The following is an 11292-nucleotide window of genomic DNA, read 5'->3' on the forward strand; positions in this document are numbered from 1 at the left end:
CAGGACATAGCATTTCACAGACGCTCATAGTGCCTGCAAAGAGAAGTTTAGTACATTTAGACAAAAACTGTAACGGGGCAGTGTTTGATGGTCACAACAACTGAAGCTGTTCTGCTTGTGTGGTCATGACTGTCAAATCTTAAGCAAGGAATCAAGTAGGTTCTTAATAACCTATAGACTAACTTGTGTGGCTTTGCATATCCCTTACCCAAAATGTTAAGCACCCTGAGTTTATTTATAACCAATGTTTTTTTAAATGCTTGCCATTTCAGTGATGTGATATCTTTATAAAAATCCATCTCCTTGTTCTGCTATGTGACACATAACTGACTTGTCAATGTCAAGGACACTTCTGTTAGTGTGGAAATTACACCAGCCATCTGATGTTTTATAGGCTATTGGTGGTCTATACACAATCTGCTGACTAACCTCAGCCTAATGAAGTGTTGTGTTTTCTTTTTACACTTTGGCACTCATAATTCTACATTGCTGTACAATTATCGGTGCCTGAATCACTTGGCCACATCTCAGACAAGTCATCCAGTTGCCTTTGCTATCCAGGTTTTCAGAAATTTGCACTTTCTCTATAAGGAAGAATGTGTACATGTAAATGGGCATGCACAGTGTCAGATTTTCTATCACTAGCATTAAGATCAAAGCCATACTGGACTTAAATAGAGTATTTTCCTCCAAGGTTTTCTGGATCCAAGGTTTTCTGGGTAGAAATTGTGTGTGGTGCTTTGGAGACTTTTTGAAAGAATTGAACTTCATGGACCTGGTTGAAAGCAGCGTGCACATTCATTCTGAGATCACAGTCTAGATGGATTGTATCCAGAAATCCTAACACTAGGGCAATGCATGCTGAAGCCTCTATGGATGATTTTTTTTTTTTAATCAATTACTCTCAAGGCAGCATGAACTCTTACTCTGCATATAAAAACCTGTTCCTTTAGAACAGATTAAATTACATATCCTTGATCATTTAACATTTTTATCCCTGAGTTTTCAAAGACATTTTCATTATGGTATGGTTCCAGATAACTAAAGAGGGATGTAATGTAATTCTTTCCCATAGTAAGGAGACTGGCAACAGTAGATGAGTTCATCTTAATTGACAGGGAGCTAAAAATGTCTTTCTTTAGCTTTAAGAACATTAGGGGGAAATTCCTCAAGAGGCAAATTCAGCATTTATCTTTTCATGTCAAATTCCACTTTCTACTGTCTCACATGTTAATCCTTACAAGGAAAGTCATCTTGTTTCAGGTCTTTGTAAATTTAAGAAATTTGGCTCAAGAATCTAGATTAACTGAAACAATGAAGGTTAGTATGGTTAGTTTGAGAGCAAAAGTGTCAATGCAGTTGTTGCTTACACTTCTCTAGGCATAAAGAGCTGCATGTATTTCTTTCTTGGGCTTTTCTAGTTCTGGCTCTTTAAACTGGACAGTGCAACATACTCAGTGGCTTGTGTCATATTGTTTCCATTGTTCCAAATGTACTATACTGCCAAAAATCTCTCTATACAAACCATGTTAAGCCTTCCAAGGAAAGCTTCTACATCAAGCCTGACATCCTCTAGATCTGCCCATTTCTTGCTCCTTTCAGGGGATGTTACAGAATAAAAGTTGACAGTAGCACAGTGGGTCCCTGTCACTTTTATGTTACTGATGCTGTCAGTAATCTGTGTGTCTGATCACTAGTGGACAGTATTACAACATCACAACATTTTACGCATTAAAGGCTTCGCAAGTATCTTATTTGATTACAATACACAGACACCATGCATTAGAATGACTTCTGCTCTTCATGCCTAAAAAACACATGTAATGTCCATAGGAAAAAATTCACTATACATACAGGGGGGAAAAAAGGGGGAAAAAAAAGTACCATATGTGCCTTTAAACACAGGCCACTGCTTTGTATTATCATGAGGGAAACTCATGATAATAAGTCGCCAATTCAGCTAATGCTTGCCAATAGATCAGCAAACAGCCTTACATTGCTTCTTTTATTTATAGCAAATATTTTGACACACCTTGTGCTACAAGAAAACTGTTCACTTAATATCAAAGTTAAGTCCAGTTGACAATTATCCTTCCGCTTTAACAGTAATAGTCTATTAATTGTACTGGCTTGCCTGCAAGTAGTTGTCAAAATAGCATGCAAGAAACGGCACAGAGCAGTACACAAGACCCATGCATAAAATAGAATTGTAATTTATGAGCCCAGAAAAAGTGAAAAGTAAATCAAAAGTGAAGCTTAAACAAATGGCATCCTGTTTCAAGTGTTATCTCTCAGAAGAGGGCATTTAAATCAGTTCCACTGCTTGTGTACTTGTATGCACGTAGCTTCATCAGCATACTGGTTTAAAATTGCCCAGATTGGAAAGCATCTTGGATGCCTATGTCTGTATCACTTCTGTCAATTAGTATCTTGTAACAGGGACTGAAGAGATTTGAGTAATCGCTTATGCAACAAACAAAAAATACACATTTTTTTCTATGCATAGAACTGAATTGCAGTTTCAGTCATTTGAAAACTGACAATTTAAAACAACGTTTACAGTATTAGAAAGCTAGTTTTGATACCTGAAGGGAGGTTGTAGCCAGGGGGGGTTTGGTCTCTTCTCCCAGGCAACCAGCACCAGAACAAGAGGACACAGTCTCAAGCTGCGCCAGGGGAGGTTTAGGCTGGAGGTGAGGAGAAAGTTCTTCACAGAGAGAGTGGTTGGCCATTGGAATGGGCTGCCCAGGGAGGTGGTGGAGTCACCATCCCTGGAGGTGTTCAAGGGGGGATTGGACGTGGCACTTGGTGCCATGGTTTAGATAGTCATGACGTTTAGGGTGACAGGTTGGACTCGATGATCTTTGAGGTCTCTTCCAACCTTCTTGATTATATGATTCTATTCTATGATAGCAACCTGTGTAACTCATAACGTTTGTTGGTTTTACATGACTTAATCTTCCATAGACTGATGGCTTTCCAAGAATGCAGTCTCCTCTGAATTTGCTGCTGTGAAGGAGAAATATGGGTTCAGCCAGGTGATATTTACAATTAGATCTTGAGGTTTTCCAGGGTCACTTGGGAGCTCAGTAAAGAAACACTTCCAAGACATACAGGAGTTTCAGCCAGGGTGCCAGTGAAGGCTGTTCTGCTGCAGTGGATCTAAACTATATGAGTGCTCAAACAGATCCCACTGATTTCTTTCATTTGGAAAGAACAGATGTGCTCTGAAAAAGGCTTTCCTAGGCCTTAAGGAGACTCCTTGAGGTCCATGGCATGGTTTCCCATAAGCATCTGCTGCTGTAAGAGGTGATCTCTGGTATCAAAGACCCATTTTGCTATCTAGTTTATTTATTTATAGGTATATGCACTTATAATGATGTTACCACCCCAGGGTGTCTGTTTAAATGAACTTGGCATTGTTCACATGCAGAGGTGTAGGTGCAACAGGCTTCCTTTGTTACTGGCCATCCTCAGTTTATGGCTTCCCTATATAGGTCCAGTGTTCCTGAATGACCTCACTTGATGTGCAGCCATTCCAGCAACCAGTCCCATTTCTCTTCTATACCTCCCACAGTTACCGAGGCTAACCTGGCCAGTTCATCAGCTGCATTATTCCAATAACTGTCAGAGTATCAGTTTTCTGGTGTGAAGCTACCCATTCTACAGCAAAGTTCCCTTCCTTTGCTATATTAAGTATCTCTTGACATTTTTCCCACTGCAAAATAGGTACTTGATTTACTTCCCAATTATTTTGTTTCAAAAATGGGAGCCACTCAGTGCAACCTTTAAAGATGGCAAATGAGTCGGTGTAGATAAATACTGGATCCTTTGTGCCTGCCTCCTGATCAAACACACTCCAGACAGCTATTAGTTCCCCAGTTTGAGCATTTCCTTCCCCTCCTGTAATAATTTGTTCTTGAATATTAACCTGTAAAGCCACTGTCCTAAATTTCCATATTTTTCCTTCATGTTTTGCTCATCTGTAAACCAAATATTCTCCAGATCCTCAAGAAACAACAAAAAAAAAAAGTTTGAATTACCAAGGACAAAGAACCATCTGACTTCTCCAGTGTGACCTCTTCCTGCAAGGAGAGGACCTTTGGGCTCCCCTTGGTCACTTGGAAAGTAGTACAATAATGATCAATCTGTGCATACCATTTAGGGACAGTCACACATTGTGCTACTTCTCCTGGCAGAGGAGAGTTCCTGACAGTACTGCATTTATCACCTTAAATGGTCCCCTCAGTACAATTGATTGTTTCTGAATAGTTCTTTCAGCTTCTTGAAAGGCTGTGCTGACCACAAACAGACCCTTTTCCCAGGTGAAATACCTGGTTTTGGCATCATTAAAGCTCCATGAATAGAATCCTATGAGACTCATAGGGCACTCGGGTCCACGTTGCCAAATATGTATGGATAGGCCTGAAATGGCAAAACCCCACTCTATTTGGATTGGATCAGTAGGATGAATCAGTCCCAGAGCCTTATGAGCAGTTGCTTCGAAGATTAACAACTGCAGAGTCTCAAAAGATCTTTTCAAAAGATCTACAGCTCCTCTGCTTCTTTTTTATTCCTTTTACTTTCTTTTTCTTTAAGCTATCACTGCCTTATGAGGAAGAGGCTAAGAGACCTAGGGCTTTTTAGACTGAAGAAGAGAAGACTGAAAGGGGATTTAATAAGTGTTTATAAATATCTGAGGGCTGGGTGTCAAGAAAGAAGGGACAGCCTTTTCTCACTTGTGCCCTGTGATAGGACAAGGGGCAATGGATGGAAACTACAGCCCAGGAAATTCCACCTCAACATGAGGAAGAACTTCTTTACTATAAAGGTCAACAGAGCACTGGAACAGGCTTCCCAGAGAGGCTGCAGAGTCTCCTTCTCTGGTGACTTTCAAGACCTGCCTGGATGCACTCCTGTGCAACCTGCGCTAGATTCGATGGTCCTGCTCTGGCAGGGGGGTGGGACTCAATAATCTCCAGAGGTCCCTTCCAGCCCTTAACATCCTGTGATTCTGTGATCCTGTGATCAGTCTTCTTCAACTGACTGGTTTGGTAGGATTAAAATTTAGTTTCCTCATTTTTCATACATAAAGAAATTAGTTAACTTTATCATTCATTTATGAGGCATGTTGGGGGTTTGTAACATATTTAGAAACATTATTGTTTCTCATTGATTCAGCAGCAGTATTTTCTAAATTATGCTCAGGAAATAGTTATATCACAAATACTAATATTTTCACATCTTAGATTATTCATATTTTCAATAATTTTAAGATCTTTAGATTATTTTAAAGTAGGTAATAAACTGTTCTGTGGGGGGAAAAATAATTGGAAACATCCCAAAGAATGTAATTTTGCTTTTTCTGAGTTTTGTGAACAAGACTCAGAACACCATGAACAGACAAAACTACCTCCGAAAATGTTACTACTGGAGGAATGTGTCAGCACCTGAAGCTGAAAACTAGCAGTGCAAATGCAGAACTGCTTCAAAAGGCTGTCAGCAGGCTTTTCATAACACATTTGCTGAAAGAATTGAGTAGATGCATGGGAAAGGAGGTAAGGAGAAAAAATCTTTTTCTGTGCTGGGATAAACATGCAACTAACTGACATTCATATTTTCTATGAAATGAACAGTTGTAAATGACAACGCAAGCTAAGCGTCATAAAGAGTCAAAATGCTGATCTGAAAATGTAGTCCCTGTCTTGTTTAGGAGAGCAATGGGTGCCAAATGCTACAGAGAAATAATAGTTTTATCAATATTGGAACTTTCTTTCTGGCCTCCTTCCTACTGCTATCATAAGTCCTGAAATACAAATATTGCTATCCTTTAACATGTATATGCATTGTGACTATTGTTGTTGTAGGTGATGAAAGGTTATTGGAAAACTAAGCAAATAAAAAGGTGGTATTTTTGATCAGATGAGCTGGTCCAACTGCAATAGCCAGAGATCTTAGAAATTAATAACAAAAATTTAAAAGAACAAATTTTATTAGAAGTATGAACATAAATCTGTACTTCCATAAACATAGAAAGTTTGGGGAAAGGTTGGATAATTGAGCATAAACAGTGAAACACATTTAGTTCTCCCAGCCTTGACAGGGCATTCTGAATTAGGTGACTTCTTAAGGTACCTTCCAGACCAGTAATTTTACAAATGAAGTGCATCATTAAAATGTTTAGACCTCCCTCCACTTGTATTAACCTAAGTAATTTATTAATATTCACATTTTACTAGTCTATTTCTTTCAAATTGTTGATAAATTAAGTAGATAACCAATTTCTTAGAATAACACATGTCCTCATTCAAATCAAATGAACAGAAGTTGAACAGTGACTCCTCTTATTTGTTCTCTTTTTTCCGTTTGCATTTTCCTAATTGCCCTTTACTCTGTGACTTGCTTCTTTTCTACTTTGAAGGAATTTATTTAAAATTTTTTTTCCACATGGAAAGTAATACTGCATGTGCCCACATGTCATTTTATACAATATTTTTTATATCAGCATGATTCCTTTTGTAGGAAAAAATAATACTTTCCTTATTTTATACTATGTTGCCTTGGAAGGAATTTTAATCATGGTGAAAACGTTTCTTTTTAATCTAGAACAATCATAGCCCTGCAAAGATTGATGCCATTTAAATGACTGCATATTGATTTAACAACATCACTATAAAATGTACAGTGATCCAACTGTTCCTATAGAAACAGCCAAATATTCCAGTATAGACAGAACCTTTTTCTGTTATACAATTACTTGGATCACCTATCTTTAGAAAACTAGTCATACCTGAGAACCAGGATGATGTCCGTGCACTTCTCAGGAAGCAGGACTTCAATCTGTATAGTGGTTGCTCCAGACAACAAACACCAATTATCAATGTCCCCCACATTTCCTTCTTTCACTTAGCCTTTGTATCTGAGCTGACACCATATGGCATGGAATACCCCAGCTGGTCCAGCTGTGTCTTCTCCCAAGATCTTGCCTACTGTTGGCCAGGGGAAATATTGCAAAAGCACAGCTTTGGTGCTTGGCTCAGCAGTAGTCAAAATACTGGTGTGTTAACACCCAGCTACATCACTGCAAACCACAGCACTGGAAAGATGCTCTGGGGAGAACTAACTCCATCTCAGCCAAACCCAATACCGCTGTTTATTTTTCTGCCCTAACTGTTAAGTAATTGGGGAGGACCTCTCTTCTAGCAATCAATATAGACTGGGCAGTGACTGGCTTGAGAGCAGCCCTGAAGAAAAGGACTTGGAGGTGCTGGTGGACAAGAAGCTCGATATGAGCCACCAGTGTGCACTTGCAGCCCAGAAAGCAAATCACATCCTGGGCTGCATCAAGAGAAGTGTAGCCACTCTTGTCAGACCCCACCTGGAGTACTGTGTCCAGTTGGAGCCCCTATTACAGGAAAGATCTGGACATGCTGGAATGTGTCCAGAGAAGCACCATGAGGATGATCACAGGGCTGGAGCACCTCTCCTGTGGAGATAGACTGAGAGAGTTGGAGTTATTCAATCTGGAGAAGAGAAGGCTCCGAGGAGACTTTATTGTGGCCTTCCAGTATCTTAAGGGGGCCTACAAGAAAGCTGGTGAGGGACTTTTTAGGATATCAGGTAGTGATAGGACTAGGGGGAATGGAGCAAAACTAGAAGTGGATAGATTCAGATTGGATGTTAGGAAAAAGCTCTTCACCATGAGGGTGGTGAGACACTGGAACTGGTTGCCCAGGAAGGTGGTGGAAGCCCCATCCCTGGAAGTTTTTAAGGCCAGGCTGGATGGGACTCTGAGGAACCTGATCGAGTGTGAGGTGTCCTTGCCCATGGCAGGGGGTTTGGAACTGGTCCCTTCTTGAGGGACCCTTGAGGTCCCTTCTAACCCTGACAATTCTGTGATTCTGTGAATTGTACATGTGCTACCAGACCCTCTGCCTTAATCCTATGAAGGAAGAAAACTTCTAAGCTGGATGAACACTTTCCAGCCAAAAATCCATCTGGATGGTTGGCATATCTATATCCTCCATCCCATGGCTTTTCAACATTTCCAAAGTGAAGTATCATCTTTTGGATTTTATTTTTTTGTTTGTTTCTGTTGGGGTTTTTTGTTGTTGTTGTTTGGTTGTTATTTGTTTTGGGTTTTATTTGTTTTGTTTTGTTTAAATCCATGGTCAATCTTATGAAGATGTTATACTGGTCTTTACTTACAAACAAATTAAGTTAGTTTAAACTTCATATGTAATTTTAGTACTTTACTTTTTGTCCCATTTTCTTGCCTGCTTGTCTGGGAATCCATGCATAGTCTGTTCAGAATTTTTTATTGTTTTACTTTTGTTTCCAGACTACTTTCTGATGCCTTGTGATCTTCTTGTTACAGTTTGAGAGCCACTAATTTCCAAGGACTCCTGTCATCAGTAGAGAAGAGAATCTGAAAAAAGCTCTATGACTTGTCCACTCTTGAGGCACTGAGGAGACAATGGATCATGGTGGCTTCATGAATACCTTGGTCTTTAGTGAGCTTCTGTATTTGAAAGCAGCCAAAAAAAAAAAAAAAAAAAAAGGGTGTCTACAGAGGTCCTAAAATAATCTGTCCTGAAGTACCAATACATGTGTACAGATTTCTTCCCTTTGCTGCCTCTTTTTTAGGTCACAAGAGCATTATGTAAGAAGGTGATCTTTCTCACTGGTTACTGCTAATATTTGAACAGGTTTTCATTTCTGAGTTAGCAGTTGTCAGAATCTACTTCTTGGTTACTTTTCAGTTAATGATACCTGAATCATTAGATAGATAGATAGAGCTACATGACATCTGATAAGGTATAAATCAACATGTAAATGTGCCAAGCAGAGGCAATTTCTACCATTTAATAAAAGATCCCAGAGACGGATTTTGCAGTTTTAGCTACTTTTTATTGACACCATTGAGACCTTGCCCCATAACATGTAAATCAGTACTTTCTCTCATATAAAGAGGCACTGTTAGCTATAGAATATAGAAAAAAAGCTTCCTTACATTAGCCTCATGTGAGTGCAGCATTCGGGGCTAATTCCTGCTAAGCAATTGATGGCAACAGGGAAGAGCTCAGCCACTCTCACGGTGAAACAGAAACACTCTGGCAAACAAGTCCACACTGCTCTTGAAGCAAAGAAGTGCTTTCTCACAAGGTACCTGGCCAACTAACATTAGGTGGTAAGGACCCCTCCAGAACAAACTGTTTTCTTTTCACTTTCCCTGTGATGCACAGCAATGCACACCCAGAAATAAAATGCAAGGAGGTAAAACTAGAAAGCCAGTATCAAGCCCTACAAGCAGCTTAATTGCACGGACTTGCCTAACTATTAGGTTTCCCACTGGCTTCCCATCTTTCTGCAGCTGATCTACTTCAGGTGCTTTGTGAGGCATAGGATACTTTACCTCCTCTTTACGCAGGGCAGGGTCATGATGTAGGCTAATCCGTTGTTTTCTACAAGTTCAGGGTTTGCAGAAGGGCCCTGCTATGTGATATTGCTCCTGGACTGCTGGAGTTCATGAGAGAGGACTTGGCTGAGCAGATGCTGCCAAGCTTAAACCTGAGCTTAAAGAAACTATAAGCATTATCTATTCTTCCCTGGAAAGTGAAAATGAGGATGAAGGGTGAAGTGCCCCTGTCTATTCTCCTTTACAGTCCCAGAAGAGGATAGTCTTTCAATTTGAAAAGTTAGATCACAGCTTCAAGAAGCTTTTGGCACCCTGTGCTCTCCATAACTTCTGGCATGTGAGCCAAAGTATTTAACAGGGTGGGTGGTGCTGCTTAAGTTTTAGTTAAGAATTAACAGTAGGATGCTCCAATGTTTCTTAAGTTTAATGATGGGACCACAAATAATGATCTAAATTGCAGATGGCAATTCTTCTTTTCTGATTTGGCTTTGATAGTTCCTTTGATATAGAACTGTGAGCTTAATTTGCATAACATTACTCCCACTCCTATCATTCTGTTGGTGAGCTATCTTTATTAAATTTTTCACCATTTTGGGATTATCTACATACTTCCTGATTTTTATAATGTGATCCTGCTTTACTACAAAGGAAGCCTATTGATGAACATCTGCTACCTTAAAAAGTTTTGATACTCTTAGCATGGCATTCAAAATTTTCCTCCTGTCAAATGTACACTACTCCACTAGAAATTGCTAGCATTCATAATTGCTGTGCAATGTCTTGTAGGGAAATGGCAAACAGAGATGGTAAAATGAGTAGCAGGATAAAAATTATGAATGAGTTCAGTTGGTGGATTTGCCTTTTATTAATATGTATGTATGGGATATTTTCAAAATAAAACATGAAAATAAATATTTTTGTGTTTTTACAAATTCTAAGTTATAATGTTCACTTCTAATACCAGCTTCCTTTCCCTCTTTCTTTTCTATAGTGGAATGTCTTCTGAAAAAAATTCTCTTACTGCTGAGCAGAAGGTTGAAGTTCTTCTTCTTCTTCTTTTTTTTTTTTTTTTCACTGAAAAATAACAGATTTCCACAAATCCTTGAATATGAAAAAACCAATTACTGTCCAGAAAGTAAAGGTTTTGAAAGTCTGTTTCACATGAAATGCACACATTTACTATTATTGTTTTCATCAGTTGATACAGTTACAATATTTCATGTTTTTACTGAGAATACCACAAGACATCACTCACTTTCCAGTTTCCGACATTGTTTTATCTTCATCTATTCTTTTGTTCAGCTTCAGGTTTAGGCAGCATAGTGACCAAAACAAAAACAAAAATAAAACCCCAAATTTGCAAACATAAGAAAGATTTCCTTCAAAATTTGGGTGTTTTTGTTTTTTAGAATCACTTCAGGAGATTGTCTCATGTGTTGCCCCAAGGAAGCAAATAACCCTGGAAGCTGTTCCAATCCAGTTTGCAGAGGGGTCCCTCAAGCATATCCCTGTGACTGAAGAGAGGGAAGGTGCTACTGCACTCAGAACCAAGGTCTAATAATGGTTACAATTTTGAGGCTTCCACTGCGATTCAACTACTAACGAGAGCATCACTTCTGCAATATGCAGTCTATTAATAACACTTACCCACAAGAGCGAGCTTATTTGGCTACAACATGATTCTGGACAACAGCATCAAGGAGCTGCAAGCTTTATTATTTTGGGAGGGCAAAGACAATGTTATAGATCACTCTCTAGCTTGCAAAGAACTATTTTTCTACCAGGTACTTGTGTAACTCTTTATTCCACAGCTTGCCAACTTGCCCATCCTTTAAATCAGAGTATCTTGATGCCTGTGAAAAAGTTCCCATTAC

Source organism: Indicator indicator, chromosome 6, assembly GCF_027791375.1.
Source record: "Indicator indicator isolate 239-I01 chromosome 6, UM_Iind_1.1, whole genome shotgun sequence".
In the NCBI taxonomy this organism is placed as follows: Eukaryota; Metazoa; Chordata; class Aves; order Piciformes; family Indicatoridae; genus Indicator; species Indicator indicator.